The sequence below is a fragment of the Danio aesculapii genome, chromosome 4 (assembly GCF_903798145.1).
Source record: "Danio aesculapii chromosome 4, fDanAes4.1, whole genome shotgun sequence".
Classification (NCBI taxonomy): Eukaryota; Metazoa; Chordata; class Actinopteri; order Cypriniformes; family Danionidae; genus Danio; species Danio aesculapii.
Genome location: NC_079438.1, coordinates 28,757,203 through 28,776,307, shown reverse-complemented (window position 1 = coordinate 28,776,307; position 19,105 = coordinate 28,757,203). Strand labels below are relative to the sequence as shown.

The following is a 19,105-nucleotide window of genomic DNA, read 5'->3' as shown; positions in this document are numbered from 1 at the left end:
TTTTTTTTTTTAAAAAAAGAGGTAAACTATTGAGGGGCCAAGGGCATTGTTTCTGTCGGTGCTGTTTCAAGGCAAGCTGAGCGGCGCTCGGCTCCTGGTGCTGCGCCTATTTTTAAATAGCCAACTCTTGACTGCTGCTCTCGCTTACGGCCATACCACCCTGGCAATGCCTGATCTCATCTGAACTCGGAAGCAAAGCAGGGTTGGGCCTGGTTACTACTTGGATGGGAGACCGCCTGGGAATACCAGGTGCTGTAAGCTTTTTGAATTCCTTCATTTGGCAAAAAAATTAATAAATACATTTTTTTTTTAAAAAAAGAGGTAAACTATTGAGGGGCCAAGGGCATTGTTTCTGTCGGTGCTGTTTCAAGGCAAGCTGAGCGGCGCTCGGCTCCTGGTGCTGCGCCTATTTTTAAATAGCCAACTCTTGACTGCTGCTCTCGCTTACGGCCATACCACCCTGGCAATGCCTGATCTCATCTAAACTCGGAAGCTAAGCAGGGTTGGGCCTGGTTAGTACTTGGATGGGAGACCGCCTGGGAATACCAGGTGCTGTAAGCTTTTTGAATTCCTTCATTTGGCAAAAAAATTAATAAATACATTTTTTTTTTTAAAAAAAGAGGTAAACTATTGAGGGGCCAAGGGCATTGTTTCTGTCGGTGCTGTTTCAAGGCAAGCTGAGCGGCGCTCGGCTCCTGGTGCTGCGCCTATTTTTAAATAGCCAACTCTTGACTGCTGCTCTCGCTTACGGCCATACCACCCTGGCAATGCCTGATCTCATCTGAACTCGGAAGCAAAGCAGGGTTGGGCCTGGTTAGTACTTGGATGGGAGACCGCCTGGGAATACCAGGTGCTGTAAGCTTTTTGAATTCCTTCATTTGGCAAAAAAATTAATAAATACATTTTTTTTTTTAAAAAAGAGGTAAACTATTGAGGGGCCAAGGGCATTGTTTCTGTCGGTGCTGTTTCAAGGCAAGCTGAGCGGCGCTCGGCTCCTGGTGCTGCGCCTATTTTTAAATAGCCAACTCTTGACTGCTGCTCTCGCTTACGGCCATACCCCCCTGTGCATGTGTGATAGTGGTACATTCCAGGAAGTGTTTGGCTGCAGTTGGTGAGAGAGGCTCACCACATTTTCTTCTGTTTAGTTTTATTTTTGACTTAAATACATTTTTGTTAAAGTTTTTTTGAGTTTGTTTAGTTTATCCTCCCAGCAGCGTGAGCTGTTTGGGAGGAGTGTTTTTTATTCCTATTTTTTTGGAAATGGACGGATCTACGGTGACAGACCTGGCAATGGCGGACGGATTTGAGAAGGCAAATGACAATGGACTGGACAGACGACAACGAGAAACAAACCGATCGGAGAAGGAAGCAAGGAAAAGGATTTATTTAAAAGAAGCAACTGTAACGGTGGATATGGGACAAACAACTGAGGTGAGAGCAATGGATTTAATTAAAGCAGTGACGGAGAGGATTGGGGATGGAAAGATTTTGGCTGTAAGACCAAAACAAAACAAGGAATATGAAGTAACACTTGAAAGAGAGGAAGATGCTGATGTGTTAACAGACGGATTGACTATTAAAGGGATAAACTGTACAGTAAAGAGGCTACAAAACCGCGATTATGTTGTCTCCTTCATGCATCTGCCTGTCTATGTTGCTGACATAGATATTTTAGACAAATTGGATCATTGGGGAGTTTGTCCCATTTCAAAAATTAAAAGAAGGTTTTATCCGGGCACAGATATTGAAGATGGGACGAGGTTTGTTAAAACCAGATTCCCCAAAGAAGTGGCGTACCTCCCGTACAGCACACGAATAGAGACAGCAGAAGGACCACAATACTTTAGGGTGATGCACAGCCATCAGGTGAAAACTTGCAGGCTGTGCATGAGCCCAGATCATGTGGTGAAAGACTGTCCAGATTTTAAGTGTTTTAAGTGCGAGGAAAGGGGGCATTTCGCAAGGGATTGCGATGCGGTGAAGTGCCCGGATTGTAATAAGGTTTTAAATAAATGTGAATGTTGGATGGGGGAAGAGGAGGAGGAGGTAGAGCAGCGGGTAGACAGACAGATGTATGAAGGAGACAATATACAGTCAGAGGACAAAACAACAACACAAGACAGAAGAACAGAATCTAAAAGTGAAAAACTACAAGAGAATGAGGCTAATGGAAAGGACAGAGTCACTGAACAGGAAGGGACAACATGGACTCAAATGGATATGACTGACAGTTTAAGGAATGTTTTGGAAGCAGCAGAAATGAGCAATTCGAATAATAAAGACTTACAACAAGGACAACAGGAAGACATAATTTGGACACAAATGGACATGACAGACAGTTTTCAAAAGGCATTGGACACAGTGGAGACAAAAGACCAAAGTAATGAGGAGCAAGACGAGTTAGAGGAACATTTACAAAAGGAGGGAAACAAAGAGACACAGGTGAAATCATCAAAAAGAAGAAGATCGATAAAGATAAAACCTAATTTAGAGACTGCAAGGAAAAAACTGCTAAAAGATGAAGAAATTGAATGCGCAAATAAGTATGAGTTGCTAAAGGGCTTGGAAGAGATGGACTGAGATGATGGTTTTTATGAATGTTTTTATCTTATTTATGGTTTTAGGAATTGTGTCTTTTAATGCAAGAGGGCTTTTAGACATCAGAAAATTTGAAAATGTAAAAGAAAAGTGTAAAAGAGAAGAAATAATTATTTTACAAGAAACAAATTGGAAAAATGAGGTGATGGACGTATATAAAAAAGAGTGGGATGGGGACTTTTATTATAGTAATGGAGATGGGAAAGCTGGGAGAGGAGTAGCTATTTTAATAAGAAAGAATGCACTACAAATGAGTAAAGTAATATATAAAGACAAACAAGGGAAATGTATGATTTTAGAAATAAAATATGAAGGGAAAGATATAATTTTAGTTAACGTGCATGCACCCAATGACGAGAGTGAAAAGAAAAGCTTTTTTAACTTTTTAAGAAGGTTTTTAAACGACTATAAACAAATAATAGTATGTGGGGATTTTAACACTGTTTTTAGCAGACAGGACATAACAGAAGGTATGGTTTTTAAATCAGACACAGGAAGAAAAGAACTAAAATCACTAATGGAGGAAAAAGGAATGATAGACATTTGGAGAGAGAGAAACGGGAAGAAAAAGGAGTTTTCTAGAAGACAAATAGTAGGGAATTTTGTAACTCAATCGAGAATAGACTATGTGTTATGCACAAGAAATATAGAAATTTATATAGAAAAAATAAAGTACGATGAAACTGTTTTAAGTGACCATAAATTTTTATTGTTTAATTTTAATACAGAAGAAATACAAAGAGGCCCAGGGGTGTGGACATTAAATAGTGACATTTTAAAAAATGAAGACTATGTTAAAAAAATAAAAGGAATAATAGAAAAGGAAAAAGGAAACCAAATATATAATGAAGACAAAAGACTATGGTGGGAAAATGTCAAATATCTGATTAAAAAAACTACAATACAATTTTGTAGAATAATACAAAAGAATAAAAGACAACAAGAAAAAACAATAAAAGAAATCTTAGAAAAAGAACTAGAAAAAAAATGAAAAAGACATACAAAAAATAAAAGAAATGGAGGAAAAACTGAAAGAAATTGAGGAAAAGAAATATGAAGGAGCTAGACTAAGAAGCAAAGCAAAATATGTAGTAGAGGGAGAAAAGTGCACAAAATTCTTCTTTGATTTAGAAAGACAAAAAGGAAAAGCAGAAACGATAAAGATAATACAAGGAGCAAAAGGAGAAAGCATAGAAGGAAATGAAGACATTTTAAAAGAAATAAAAACATACTATGAGGAGTTATTTAAAACACAAGGAGTTGATGAATTACAAATGGAAAAATTATTAAAACAGATAAAAACAAAAATAGATGAAGAGGATAAAAGAGAATGTGACCAAGAAATAAGAGAAGAAGAAATAAGAAAAGCAATAGAAAGCTTGAACAAAAGGAAAAGTCCAGGAATAGACGGGTTAAATAGTGAATTTTACGTATGTTTTAAGGAAATTTTAATACCAATTTTAACTGAAATTTTTAAAGAAATACTGCAAAAAGAAGAATTAAATGAAAGAATGGGAATGGGATTAATGAAATTAATACACAAAAAAGGAGAAAAGACATTGTTAAAAAATTACAGACCAATCACAATGTTAAACACAGATTTGAAGATTTTAACTAAAATTTTAGCAAATCGATTAAAAGAAGTGATGCCAAAAATAATTCAAACAACACAGGCCTACGCAATAAAAGGAAGAGACATAGCAGACATAACAATGAGCATAAAAGACATCATAGAATATATGAAGGACAAAAAAGAGGAAGGATATATCATAAGTTTGGATTTGGAAAAAGCTTTTGACAGAGTTGAACACCAGTTTTTATTTGAAGCACTTAAAAAGTTTGGTTTTGGAGAAGTTTTTAGAAAATGGATCAGGATTTTATATAAGGGTATTTTAACAAAAATTAAATGTAATGGCTTTTTAACAGAATGTTTTAAAATAACAAGATCGATAAGGCAAGGATGTCCTCTGTCAGCACTCTTATATTCACTTGTGGCAGAATCCCTGGGCCTAGCTATCAGTGAAGAAGAAAAAATAAAAGGAATGGAAATTGAAGAAAATAAAGTAAATAAAATGTTTCAATATGCAGATGACACTACATTAATAGTAAAAGGAAAAGAGAGTGTGAAAGAAGCGATGAAAATAGTCCAACAGTTTTGTAAAGGATCGGGAAGTAAAGTAAATGAAGACAAAACGGTTTATATGAAGTTTGGAAAGGAGACAGATTTAGCAGATTGCACCAATTTTAAAGAAGTAGAAGAAATAAAGATTTTAGGGGTTTTAATGGGGAAAGATGCCAGAACAGCTAGAGATAAGATGTGGGAGGGTTTTTTAACAGATATAGAAAGGAGGTTAAATTACTGGAAACTAAGAACACTGACATTAAAAGGAAAAGTTTTAATTATAAATGTTTTAATGGAGTCTAAGTTGTGGCATGTTTTATATGTTTTAGAAATGCCAATGTGGATAGAAAAGAGGTTGAAAAAATGTTTTACTGATTTTTTATGGGGAGGTAAGCCACCAAGGATTGCTTTTAATACAGTTGTAGGGGAAACAGACAAGGGTGGGTTGGGTTTAATAGATGTAGAACAAAGGAAAAATAGTTTAAGAGTGAAAAGAATAAAAAAGTATCTAGAAAAAGAAAACAAAGCAGAGTGGAAAAAAACAATGAAATATTTTTTAAACAAATGTGGTCATTTGGGTCCTATGTCCCATCATCCACATTCGTGTCTCATTGGTCCTGGGGTATGGTTCTCGCGTATAGTGTGACTGGTCTTGAGTTTCAAATTCCAGACAAGGCCACTCTCATTAACTTGAAATCACAACCTTTCTGCAGCTATTTCCTTGTTTGCATTTCATCATCATCCACCTAACATGAGACCGTTAGTTGAAAGCCACGGGGTACTTGAAGTCAAGATCTCCATTACCAAAGCTTAGCAGAACCTTTTAGCTTTGTAACATGACAGTGAGATTCAAGCAAGATTGGATGAATCTTATTTGAAGTGTGCAGCAAGTCTGAGATTTCGAAGCTAGCTATTGTCCTCAGATCATCACGTCTAAGTTTTGAGAAGACCAGTCGGAATTGTTTCACACAACTTAAATGTAGCCCAACAAAGACAACCCAGATGGGACTTGAACCCACAATCCCCAGCTTTGAAGGCTGATGCCTTTTCCATTAGGCCAATGGGTAAACACTAGTGTTTGTCATATCTGATGTATGGCTCAGGAAGTTCTTGTTACTCAGAAAAGAGTACTTTAGGATCCCTATGCCATATTACATTCAGACGATCTGATATGTACACCTAATGACAAAACAGCTTCTCTGAGGAGTTTTCCATTGTCATGTCTTTTTGACCTAAGGGTATGAACCTAGCTTTTTAAAGGTAACACTGGATTGTCTTGCACAGTCAACTTAAAAGGAACTGCATCAAAGACAACCCAGTTGGTACTTTAAACCCACAATCCCCAGCTTCGAAGGCTGGTGCCTTATCCATTAGGCCACTGGACTGTTTCATACTTACTGTGAACTGTAATATGCCTCCAGGGAGTTGCTGACACACGTAACAAAAACAACATGAACAAAGAGTAGATTGGATCGGTCTCACAGAATTTTTTGTGGCACTGCAGACTGCTTCTTCAGGGCTCGTTGGTCTAGGGGTATGATTCTCGCTTTGGGTGCGAGAGGTCCCGGGTTCAAATCCCGGACGAGCCCTATGACAGTCATAGAAAAAGCAGCTGTGCTGTGCTATCCATGGTGTTTATATGTTAATTGTAGCAGCTTTTGCTGTGACTTTAGTGAATGAACATTTAGTGGACTTCTGATCTAAATCAGTCTAACATGTACAATTATACAGACAAAAAAGGAGTGGCAATGATTCGGTTGTTAGATTTGTTTATGGATCTTGAACAACCCACCAGCTTTATATGTAAGCACCATTTTTGTCTTTGTACACAGTCTCTTCTCTGTAGGCACCATGCAGGATTCAAAATGGCCTTTCGCGTTAGGTATCTCGTTACCCTTTTAGTCATAATAGGTAATATGCATGGCAATGCAGAAAGTTAATGACATGCACACACATCTCAAGAAGGTTTTGACAGCTACCGTGTTTCATCCACCAAACATTGCTCCCAAATAGAAGTAAGACCTTCAAAGACAACCCAGATGGGACTTGAACCAACAATCCCAAGCCCCGGAGGTTGATGCCTTATCCATTAGGCCACTGGGCCATTTCGTCAATCATTTGTCATGGATCTTTTGTATGCCTTCAACAAGATGCCAACGCATGGAAAACTGCACTTTAGGATCTCGATGCCAGTTTGCATTCCATCAAAAAAGATGTGTGCAACTAATGGTCAAACATTTTCATTGTGCAATCATCCACATTCGTGTCTCATTGGTCCTGGGGTATGGTTCTCGTGTAGGGTGTGACTGGTCTTGAGTTTCAAATTCCAACCAAGGCCACTCTCATTAACTTAAAATCACTGCAGCTATTTTCTTGTTTGCATTTCATCATCATCCACCTAATAAGAGACCATTAGTTGAAAGCCACGAGGTACTTGAAGTCAAGATCTCCCTTACCCCCCGACAATACTTTCTCATCACAGCACAGACCTGCGTCCTCTTAAAAATAACAGATGCAGTCGTCCTCTAGGAAACGGCGTTTCAGAGCTGTGCCATGCCACTGCTAAGCTGCACCGTGAAAGACCTTGAAGTCATTAGGTGTTACCAAAGCCATGGTCCAAAAACATGGCCAAAAGCACATTTCGCCTGGGCCTTTTGGAACTGTGCTAGCATCAGTCTTGAAAAGAGCTGTGCATAAAGCAACTCTCCAGAAGCAGATGGAGTGGGGAAAATGTGCCACAAAGGGACAGCCAAAAAGGACTGGGCGACTTGGAAAAAAAACTATCAAATCCCAATCTTGATGAGCCGTACAAGATGTTGCTGTCGATTTATTGAACGTTTCTCTAGGCAACATCAGAGTGTAGGGACTACAAAAAAAGCTAAATTCCAACTAGTCGCTGGACTTGAATTATTCAATATGGGATTAATCACGCAGGCCCGCAACCAAACGTCGCAAAAGCCACAGTTCCTCTCACAGAGAGAAAAAGCAAAAACGGCTGCCGGCTCCTGAGTTAGCAGGGTTCGAAGCTGCGCGGGGAGACCCCAGTGGATTTCAAGTCCATCGCCTTAACCTATCGGCCACGACTACACATGGTGGCAGGCTGTTGACTTTTTCTGCTCAATGTGGGCAACATTGAACGCAGCACAGTTGGGGCATAAATGGCCTGAGGTTGTAAAAAGCAGCACAAGCATTGCTCGCAGTTAATAGGAACACGCTGCAGTGACCCGGATTCGAACCGGGGTTGCTGCAGCCACAACACAGAGTACTGACCACTATACCATCACGGCACACCGCTCACTCACCGATAAGCTCTGCAGCTGCCTGGACACTAAGGAACACTGGTTTGTTTGCGAGATTCAGAGGAGGACGGCATTTCCATTAGGGGGCAATGAGCAAAAACAGCAAGTGGACTTTGTGGAAATACTAACTGACGTAGTCAGCAGGGTTCGAATCTGCGCTGGGAGAGCCCAATGGATTTCAAGTCCATCGCCTTAACCTCTCGGCCACGACTACACCTGGCCTTGACTCGTCCGCTCTGTTGGCCGGATGTGGGCAACACTAGAAACAGCAGAGGTTGGGGTGAGATATCCAGCCGTGGCCTGAGGTGGCGAAAACTCAGCCCAGCTTTCCGTTAACAGGTACGCGCTGCTGTGACGAGGATTCAAACTGGGATTCTGACAAACAGACAGGCCTTCGCCCAAACAGGGACTTGAACCCTGGATCGTCAGATTAAAAGTCTGATGCTATATCGACTGAGCTATGTGGGCTCCTGTCTATGAAAGCACCTGTTTGCGGAGTTGGCCCTCTGCAAGCCCAGTGCCAGCTGACAACACTTTCTCATCACAGCACAGACCTGCGTCCTCTTAAAAAAAACAGATGCAGGCGTCCTCCAGGAAACGGCGTTTCAGAGCTGTGCCATGCCACTGCTGAGCTGCACCGTGAAAGACCTTGAAGTCATTAGGTGTTACCAAAGCCATGGTCCAAAAGCATGGCCAAAAGCACATTTCGCCTGGGCCTTTTAGAACTGTGCTAGCATCAGTCTTGAAAAGAGCTGTGCATAAAGCAACTCTCCAGAAGCAGATGGAGTGGGGAAAATGTGCCACAAAGGGACAGCCAAAAAGGACTGGGCGACTTGGAAAAAAAACTATCAAATCCCAATCTTGATGTGCCGTACAAGATGTTGCTGTCAATTTATTGAACGTTTCTCTAGGCAACATCAGAGTGTAGGGACTACAAAAAAAGCTAAATTGCGACTAGTCGCTGGACTTGAATTATTCAATATGGGATTAAACAGGTAGGCCCGCAACCAAACGTCGCAAAAGCCACAGTTCCTCTCACAGAGAGAAAAAGCAAAAGCAGCTGGCTGTTCCGTAGTCGGCAGGGTTCGAACCTGCGCGGGGAGACCTCAATGGATTTCAAGTCCACCGCCTTAACCTCTCGGCCACGACTATGCATGATCGCAGCCAGTTGACTTTTTCTGCTGAATGTGGGCAACATTGAACGCAGCACAGTTGGGGCATAAATGGCCTGAGGTTGTAAAAAGCAGCACAAGCATTGCTCGCAGTTAACAGGAACACGCTGCCGTGACCTGGATTCAAACCGGGCTTACTGCGGCCACAACGCAGAGTACTGACCACAATACGATCACGGAACACCACTCGCTCACCGATAAGCTCTGCAGCTCACTGGACACTAAAGGACACTGGTTTGTGACCGGGATTCAAACTGGGATTTCTCTGGCCACAACACAGAGTACAGATCACTGTACGGTCGCGGCAAACCACTGTCGCTCACCCACAGCTGCCTGGTCACTAAGTGACAGGGGCTTGTTTGTGAGATGCAGAGGAGGATTCCAATTACGTATAGAAGGCTTGAAAGAAAAGAGAACAACAACATAAGTGGACGTGCAAAACAATGTAGTCGGCAGGATTCGAACCTGCGCAGAGAAACCCCAATGGATTTCTAGTCCATCGCCTTAACCACTCGGCCACGACTACAGATGTCTGCTTTCTCTCTCCTGCTGAGGTGGCAACCAAACACAGGGTCAACAGGGGTAGAGGAAGGTGCACTAGCTCTAGTGCAACTTTTCTGTACAATCTCTGGGAAGCAGGGACAGCATAGCTCTCTAATCCAATACACTCAGCTAACTTCATGGGCACTCTTTCCACACAAGCTGATGATCTGAATTCAGAGCAAATGCCACAGTTCCCCTCACAGAGCGAAAAAGCAAAAGTAGCTGGCTGTTCCGTAGTCGGCAGGGTTCGAACCTGCGCGGGGAGACCCCAATGGATTTTAAGTCCATCTCCTTAACCTCTCGGCCACGACTACGCATGGTGGTAGCCTGCTGACTTTTTCTGCTGAATGTGGGCAACATTGAACGCAGCACAATTGGGGCATAAATGGCCTGAGGTTGTAAAAAGCGGCACAAGCATTGCTTGAAAGCATTAGTTGAAAGCCACGGGGTACTTGAAGTCAAGATCTCCATTACCAAAGCTTAGCGGAACCATTTAGGTTTGTAACGTGACAGTGAGATTCAAGCAAGATTGGATGAATCTTATTTGAAGTGTGCATCAAGTCTGATAATTCGAAGCTAACTATTGTCCTCAGATCATCACGCCTAAGTTTTGAGAAGACCAGTCGGAATTGTCTCACACAACTAAAATGTAACCCAACAAAGACAACCCAGATGGGACTTGAACCCACAATCCCCAGCTTCGAAGGCTGATGCCTTATGCATTAGGCCACTGGGTCAACATTAAACTTTGTCATATCTGATGTATGGCTCAGGAAGTTCTTGTTACTCAGAAAACAGTTCTTTAGGATCCCTATGCCATATTGCATTCAGACGATCTGATGTGTACACCTAATGACAAAACAGCTTCTCTGAGGAGTTTTCCATTGTCATGTCTTTTTGACCTAAGGGTATGAACCTAGCTTTTTAAAGGTAATACTGGATTGTCTTGCACAGTCAACTTAAAAGGAACTGCATCAAAGACAGCCCAGTTGGTACTTTAAACCCACAATCCCCAGCTTCGAAGGCTGGTGCCTTATCCATTAGGCCACTGGACTGTTTTATACTTACTGTGAACTGTAATATGCCTCCAGGGAGTTGCTGACACACGTAACAAAAACAACATGAACAAAGAGTAGATTGGATCGGTCTCACAGAATTTTTTGTGGCACTGCAGACTGCTTCTTCAGGGCTCGTTGGTCTAGGGGTATGATTCTTGCTTTGAGTGCGAGAGGTCCTGGATTCAAATCCCTGATGAGCCCTACGACAGTCATAGAAAAACCAGCGGTGCTGTGCTATCCAAGGTGTTTTTATGTTAATTGTACTAGCTTTTGCTGTGACTTTAGTGAATGAACATTTAGTGGACTTCTGATCTAAATCAGTCTAACGTGTACAATTATACAGACAAAAAAAGGACCGGCAATGATTCGGTTGTTAGATTTGTTTACAGATCTTGAACAACCCACCAGCTTTATATGTAAGCACCATTTGTCTTTGTACACAGTCTCTTCTCTGTAGGCACCATGCAGGATTCAAAATGGCCTTTCGCGTTAGGTATCTCGTTACCCTTTTAGTCATAAGAGGTAATATGCATGGCAATGCAGGAAGTTAATGACATGCAAACACATCTCAAGAAGGTTTTCACAGCTACCGTGTTTCATCCACCAAACATTGCTCCCAAATTGAAGTGAGACCTTCAAAGACAACCCAGATGGGACTTGAACCAACAATCCCAAGCCGCGGAGGTTGATGCCTTATCCCTTGGCCACTGGGCCATTTCGCCAATCATTTGTCATGGATCTTTTGTATGCCTTCAACAAGATGCCAACGAAAAGGAGCCGGGTAACACTTTATTTTGATGGTCCCCCTTTAGATAGTCTGCTGACCGTAAGTTACTTTTCAAGTTCTTATCTGTTTACTTTCATCTGGATAGTATCTGTAGATTGTCTTTAAATGTTCTTAGGCAATCAATACAATGTCTACAGCATGTAAACATTTATTATTTTAGGTTCAATTTAGGTTCTAGATGTTCAACAGTGTATCAGTAGATATGCAACAAATCCTCAACAAGTTTTCAGAACATTGACCTCCAAGATGTTTGTTGTTATTGTCTGCATGTAGTTGTTATCCAGTTTATGAATAGACTTTGAGTAAACATTCAGATGCCTATAAGTAGCAACGCAAGATATTTTAACATAAACTTTAATCAAATATAAAATAAGGGTTAGGAACAATCTAAGAGTGTTCAATTAACTATTTGTTGCATTTAACCTAACTTTCAGTAGACAGTTATTTTACTTTAAAGGGCACATAGTTTACCTCTTTTTTATGATTTAATATTAATATTATGGTTCTTCTGAGTGTGCCAGTTTAGGTTAAGTTTAAAACACAATTCAGATTTTTTTATTATGTGTTAAAAGTGTCATGTTGGGGGCGTGTCCACAGTTCGCTGATTTATGGGTGTGTTGCTTCACATGTAAGTTAGTTTCGGCTTCCCGCCAACGTAACAAGTGGTGGGGCCATGAGCTCACCCGCTCTGCGTTTGCAACAGAGTCTGACAGGCAGACAGAGAAGGAGCAGCAGTGAGAGGTTCAGCAATCAGTCGTACATGTACGACTCTGACACAGACCAAGCAGAGAGTACAAAATCATATGTGTCTTTGTACAGTTTTACAGCCAACTGTGTGCTAGTTTCAAGTGCCGAGCTTGTACACAGGAACTAATAATCACGCACACTGAATTAACTTTGAATTAACTAAGACACTCTCTGTGGCGCGGCAGAAACATGAAGTGTCCCGAATCATCGCACCATGCATTTTTTAATTCTAAACATAGGTTTCTATCAGGGTACACACAACGGTAATTCAAGTCTGCAGCGGTCCGCGGCGCCCAGCCGTCGACTTGAGTGTACCCTGATAGAAACCTATGTTTAGAATTCTAAAACGCATGCTAGTTAAGATCACATGGAGCTTTGGGATCGCGAGAAATGCAAACGGCTGAAGTATAAGGTAGACTCAATGAGAAGTACACATGTTTGCAAACCTACCTAAAGATACAACCAATAATTCCGATTAGAGCAATAATGTGGAGAATATTGCTCTTGTGTTGAGCCCAATGAGCCTTGCATCTAAAAATAGATGTAGTGTGTTCCTTTAGTGATATCGCTTCGACTCACGCTGAAAATGGCGGACGTGAATCAACAAACTGGGGATATGATGACGCGCCTGTCAATCAATATTGGTGGGCGGTTGGACCGCACTCCTACATAAAGTTGCGGTCGGTTTGAAAACCGCTCCAATTGGTCCATCGTTTTTATGTTGTTAAATTGAAAAAAAAGCACTGGGTGTGCTTATATCACCCCAATATGATGGTCTATACACCATACATGTACATATGACTGTCCAAACAGCTTGAAAAGTAGATTTTTTACCATAGGTGCCCCACATTTATCAGCTCATCTGTTGTCACACTGGGCCCATCAAAATGAAGAGAAAACCTAAGAAATGCTGTTGAATGACTGTAAGGAGCCAAATTCACAGACAGCATGGCTACTAATCTGTAAATGTTCAGCAGATAGTCAACAGACGGGTAGTAGTGACACTGATGCAAGTATTTGAAGACAAAAACACAACAGCACCACACGTACAAGAACATACAAATAAATACCAGAGTCATTAGTTCGTCCAACTGCTTTTAATTTATTGCTGTCAAAACAAAAATAAAATAAAAAAATTAACAGCCCAGGTAATTAAGCTGAAGAAAACATTTGGTTCAGGACAATTAAGAACAATTGTTGTTACATCCACAGCGGAATGAACCGCCAATTTATCCAGCATATGTTTTTATGCAACTGATGCCCTTACAGCTGCAACCCATCACTGGGAAACATCCATACACAATCACTTACACACATGAACTAAGGACAATTTAGCCAACCCAATTCACCTCTACCACATGTTTTTGGACTTGTGGGGGGAACCGGAGCACCCAGAGGAAACCAACGCGAACACCGGGAGAACATGCAAACTCCACACAGAAACACAAACTGACCCAGCCGAGGCTCAAACCAGTGACCTTCTTCCTGTGAGGCGAACGTGCTACCCACTGCACCACCATGCAGCCGCTATATAAATTTTTTTTTTTTTAAATTCATAATTTTTTCAGGCTCAGTTCAGTAATTTAACTATTTTGTGGCAAAGAATGTTTTTTTTCATTGTCTTTAACATAGTCGGCTGAAAAATAACTAATTTTAGAAATACAATTTAGACTGTGGAGTGACGTGGTGGCGCAGTGGGTAACACGTTTGCCTCACAGCAAGATGTCAGACATGTGGTACAGGTGAATTTAGTAAGCTCAAATAGTCCGTAGTGAATATGTGTGAGAATGAGTGTGTATGGATGTTTCCCAGTAATGGGTTGCAGCTGAAAGGGCATCTGCTGTGTAAAACATGTGCTGAATAAGTTTGTGGTTCATTCCGCTGTGGCGACCCAGGATTAAAAAAGGGAAAAGAAATTTAATGAATTTAGACGGCATTTAAAGGTTTTTGCATCTGATCTCAATATAATATATATTTTTGGCATTATAAGCTGAGCTTATTGTGCTCTACTTTTTTGCTTCTACATTTTAACAACAGTAAACAGAAACATTATTGAACAAAGAAACATACAATAAACATGGCCTTAACAATAAGCGACATAGCAAATCTACTCTAATCACTTATTCAGACATAAAGGCAAAAGTGAACCCTTCCTTTTCATTGATGGGACTTTTATGTGAACATCTCCAGCAATGAGCTCTCTACACTTTTGAGCAAACTCTGTTCATTTTCCTGGTGTGAAGCTGATGCTGTTAAATTGCTCACTGTTAGCAAAGTACAGCTCTGCAATTGGAGCGAGCTGGGCCACTGCATTTCGAGAGACACCTTCTCTCTGGAGTGCTCTGGTCATGGTTGCTCCACGTCTTGTCAGCTTCAAAAGCCTTTTGTAGCGCTGTATGACATCATGAACATTATTAGCTGAAAAACTATTTAAAACAATTAATACCTTCATCACCAAATAATCACAATGCAACCACCTATATTAAGCCTAATGAGCACGTAAAATTATAGAAAGAAGTATCATTAACACTGGCACATCTGTGTGTGTGTGTGTAAGAGCGTGAAAAAAGTACATTTGAGACAGAGATAGAATGTAGGTGTGTGTGAGAGAGCATGTACAATAGTGAGTGTGTTAGTGAGAGTGTGTACAAGCGTGTGTGTATGCAACAAGTGTGTGTACAATATGTGTGTGAGTGAGAGTGTGCAAGTGTGTGTGTGTGTGTGTATGCAACAAGTTTGTGTACAATATGTGTGTGAGTGAGAGCATGTACATGTATATCTAAGAGGGAGAGCATGTATAAGACTGTGTGTGAGAGAGATCACATGCTTGTGTGTGTGTGTGTGTGTGTGTGTGCGTGCGTGCGTGCGTGCTTGTGTGTGTGTGTGTGAGAGAGAGAGAGAGAGAGAGAGAGAGCATGTACGTGTGTGTCTATGAGAGAAAGAATGTCAGTGTGTATGAGAGAGCATGTACAAGAGTGAGTATGTGAGTGATTGTGTGGTCAAGTGTGTGTGTTTGTACAATATGTGTGTGAGAGCATGTATATGTGTGTAAGAGAGAAAGCATCTGTAAAACTGTGTGTGAGAGAGAGCATGTACAATAGTGAGTGTGTGAGTGAGAGTGTGTACAGGTGTGTGTGTGTGTGATTGTGTATAAGACTGTGTGTGTGTGTGTGTGTGAGAGACAGAGAGAGAGAGAGAGAGAGAGCATGTACATGTGTACTTTTGTGTGTGTGAGTGTATAAGAGTGAGCATGAACTGTATGTGTGTGTGAGAGAAAGAGCATGTTTGTCTGAGAGAGAGTGAGAGAGAGAGAGAGAGATAACATACTTTTATTCCAAAAAAAGTTAACACTTTTTCAACATCCTCAAACTTTAAACAGTATTCAAAACATTAAAAAGACAAAACCAACTCTCCATCACTCTCCACAATACACAGAAACCTTTCAACAGACCATTTATCCACAAAAGATTTTAAATTATTTGTTAATTTATAAAATGCATACTCAATTTTTAGTCGAGCTTCTAACATTCCCATATAAACTTTAAAAACATCTTTTGATCCATTTTTCTGAATTTTGTTTTTCCTTGAAATCCATATAGACAGTTTAGCCACTCCAAAAACAAAGTTCAACAAGACATGTTTTTGTTTTTTTCTTGACAGAATATTTCGGACCAAAAATGAACAAAGGAAATGAAAAACATTCTCCCCATTTCATAACCCAAAGTTCCAAAAGATCGAATAACACTTTCAGTCTATTACATCCACAGAACAAATGCATCAATGGTTCTGTCTGATTACAAAAAAAGCATTCTATTTCTTGATTGGGATTAAAATGTGAAACATGTTTATTAGTCGCTACAGCCCCGTGAATTATTCTCCACTGAAGATCCCCCGTCCGTTTATCTATTGGCATTTTATACAAAGATCTCCATCTTCCTTTTACAGAAATTTCCTGACTAAATAGACCATACCATTTTGATTCCTTCATCCCCTTAAGATATTTACTATGAATTACTTTCACTGATATCATGTATGCTTCTTTCTTGCCCAACTCTTCAAAAGAAACAAAAGACACATCCACATGTGACAGAAAATCATTTTCTGAAAAAATCCAATCTTTCACAGTCTCCGAAATATCTAAAACCGGAAAAACATATTCACATCCATCTTCCCACTGATTAATCAGATCATTATCCTTAATAAAATCCCTTATTGAGTTTGGCAAAGATTCGTACACTTCTACTACAATTCTTTTAATTAGTCTTTCTGATCTTATTTTCACCAATTGGCTCAGAACGGTAATTGAAGACTGCATAGCTTTTAGTAAATGGCCCAACTTTGTACAGCCTGCCTCTCTCAATGCCACACGAATACTGTCAGAATTTAAAGAATTTACACTCAAAAAATCATTATAAAAAAGTGGCTCTTCAAAGATCCACATTCCTGAAAAAAATTTAGGATCTCTTGACACTTCTAAAACTTGCCACGCCTGCAATACTGAATCATAAAAGGATGTTAGATCTGAAATATGTACCTTTTCAGGGTTCAGCAAAAAAAGTTGTTTATCATACCCCAACTTCCCTGCCTTCTGTAAAAGCAATTTCGCAGTTTCATGCCATCTCAAACTATTTCCATATAAAAATCTTTGTGCAGTTTTTAATCTAAAAGCTGCTATTCTAGAAGTTAAGTCAACAAGACCTTGACCTCCCTCACAGAGAGGAATATAGAGTACAGCAGCTCTAATCCAATGATACCCTGACCAAAAAAAAAAAATCCAAAATTTCTTTCTGCACCTTTTCACTCAAACACTTAGGTGGATTTAAAACCATAACTTCATGCCAAAGCATAGAAGCAACCAAATTGTTTGCTACTAAAACCCATCCACGATATGACATCTGAGGGATCAACCATTTCCATTTGGCAAATTTCACAGATACCTTCTCCATTATCCCTTCCCAATTTTTTTCTTGAAATTGTTCTGTGCCTAGAAAACCCCCCAACATTTTAATTCCATTTTCCCCCACTTCAACCCACTTGGTAACTTTGGAATATTTTCTCTCTCTCTATTGACCTATTATTAAAGCTTTACTTTTATCCCAATTAACCTTTGATGAAGAGGCTTTTTCATACACATTTAAAGCTTTAACAGTTTCAAATACATCATTGTCATTTGTGATAAATATATTAATGTCATCAGCATAAGTAGAAACAACTAAAGGTGATTCATTTACAGAAGATGATAAACTAAAACCAGCCAAATGCTTTCTTAAATAACATAGAAGAGGTTCAATACATAGAGAATAAAGTTGTCCAGAAATAGGACAGCCTTGTCTTATTCCCCTTCTTATTGTTATAGGCCGACTAATGCCCCCTCCTATCTTAACCATACAAGAAGCATTATTATAAAGAAGACTCAGCCATGTTGTAAACTTCTCTCCAAAACCGAAAGCCTTAAGAACAGAAAACAAAAATTCATGATCTATTCTATCAAAGGCTTTCTCCTGATCTAATGATAAAATTCCAACCCTCTGATTATAAACTTTACATACATCCATCACATCTCTCATTAAAAACAAGTTATCTGTTATAGTCCGATCTGGGATACAATAAGTTTGGTCCATGTGTACAATTAAACCTATAAAAGGTTTTAACCTATTAGACAAGGCTCTTGAAAGCACTTTATAATCTGTACATAACAGAGCAACAGGTCTCCAATTCTTTAGTTCGGTTAAATCTCCTTTTTTAGGCAACAATGTCAAAATAGCTTTTCTGCATGAGGAAGGTAGTGCATTTTCTTCATAAGAGCTCTTTAAAACCTCATACAATTCAGGTCCGATGTATTCCCAAAAATGTTTAGAAAAGTCAATAGACAATCCATCTATTCCCGGGGCACGTCCAGAAACCAACTAATTAACAGCAATAGTAAGTTCTTCATAACTCAATTCTGTATCCAGTTCAACTTGTTCTGTAGTAGTAAGTTGAGGGAGATCTTCTAAAAGTTCCAGAACGCACTGCTCATTGCATTTGCCTTTATCATATAGCTTGGTATAAAAGTCTATGGCAGAACTTCTCATCTTCTCACCAACTGTTGTTAAAGATCCATCTGGACATTTAAGACATGTCATATACTGATCTCTCGCTGACTTTTTCTCCAAATTAAAGAAGAAAGTACTTGAAGCATCCATATCTTTTAGTTGCGTATATCGTGACCTCACAAGAGCTCCTTTCACTCTGTAACAGGGAGCTTAACCAGTCTTTGTGTGCAGCTCTTCATTATTGTGCCCAGTCTCTTCATCATTTAAAAACTTGTTTTCAATTCTTGTTATTTTCACTTTAACCACTTCTATAGCTTGTTTTAACAAAACTGATGAAAAAGAGGTATATTGTTGGCAAAAAACTCTAATTTGAGCTTTCCCAATCTCCCACCACTGATTTAAAGATTTAAAAGCACTCTTTCTTTCTTTCCATTTATCCCAAAAAATCTTAAACTTTCACAAAAAAACTCATCTTTAAGTAACTTATTATTAAAATGCCACTGAGATCTATTAACTTCTTGCTTTAACAAAAAAGTCACAGTAATAAGATGATGATCTGTAAAGCCCACTGGTCTATTAGAGAGCTATCAATTAGTTTATGTTTAAGCCCTTGTGACACATAAAATCTGTCAAGCCTAGCTGCACCCACCTTCCCATTTACTACCTTCACCCATGTATCCTGCTTATCTTTAGGAAATTTAATTCTCCATGCATCTTCTAAATCAAACTGAAACAATATATTTT

General features: G+C 39.7%; 7 non-coding genes across 7 annotated transcripts; 4 read left to right on the top strand and 3 right to left on the bottom strand.

The window, feature by feature from the left end:
• The first annotated feature begins 142 nt into the window (after positions 1 to 142).
• LOC130223931 (5S ribosomal RNA) lies at positions 143 to 261 on the top strand. Its single transcript, XR_008837039.1, has one exon. It is a non-coding gene; the product is annotated as a 5S ribosomal RNA (ribosomal RNA).
• Positions 262 to 442: 181 nt separating this feature from the next.
• LOC130223883 (5S ribosomal RNA) lies at positions 443 to 561 on the top strand. Its single transcript, XR_008836993.1, has one exon. It is a non-coding gene; the product is annotated as a 5S ribosomal RNA (ribosomal RNA).
• Positions 562 to 743: 182 nt separating this feature from the next.
• LOC130223806 (5S ribosomal RNA) lies at positions 744 to 862 on the top strand. The gene has a single exon (XR_008836921.1). It is a non-coding gene; the product is annotated as a 5S ribosomal RNA (ribosomal RNA).
• A 5,375-nt stretch (positions 863 to 6,237) lies between these two features.
• On the top strand, positions 6,238 to 6,309 carry trnap-ugg (transfer RNA proline (anticodon UGG)). Its single transcript has one exon. It is a non-coding gene; the product is annotated as a tRNA-Pro (tRNA).
• A 2,780-nt stretch (positions 6,310 to 9,089) lies between these two features.
• Positions 9,090 to 9,171, bottom strand: trnas-uga (transfer RNA serine (anticodon UGA)). Its single transcript has one exon. It is a non-coding gene; the product is annotated as a tRNA-Ser (tRNA).
• A 464-nt stretch (positions 9,172 to 9,635) lies between these two features.
• On the bottom strand, positions 9,636 to 9,717 carry trnas-aga (transfer RNA serine (anticodon AGA)). Its single transcript has one exon. It is a non-coding gene; the product is annotated as a tRNA-Ser (tRNA).
• Positions 9,718 to 9,966: 249 nt separating this feature from the next.
• Positions 9,967 to 10,048, bottom strand: trnal-uaa (transfer RNA leucine (anticodon UAA)). Its single transcript has one exon. It is a non-coding gene; the product is annotated as a tRNA-Leu (tRNA).
• Positions 10,049 to 19,105: the final 9,057 nt, after the last annotated feature.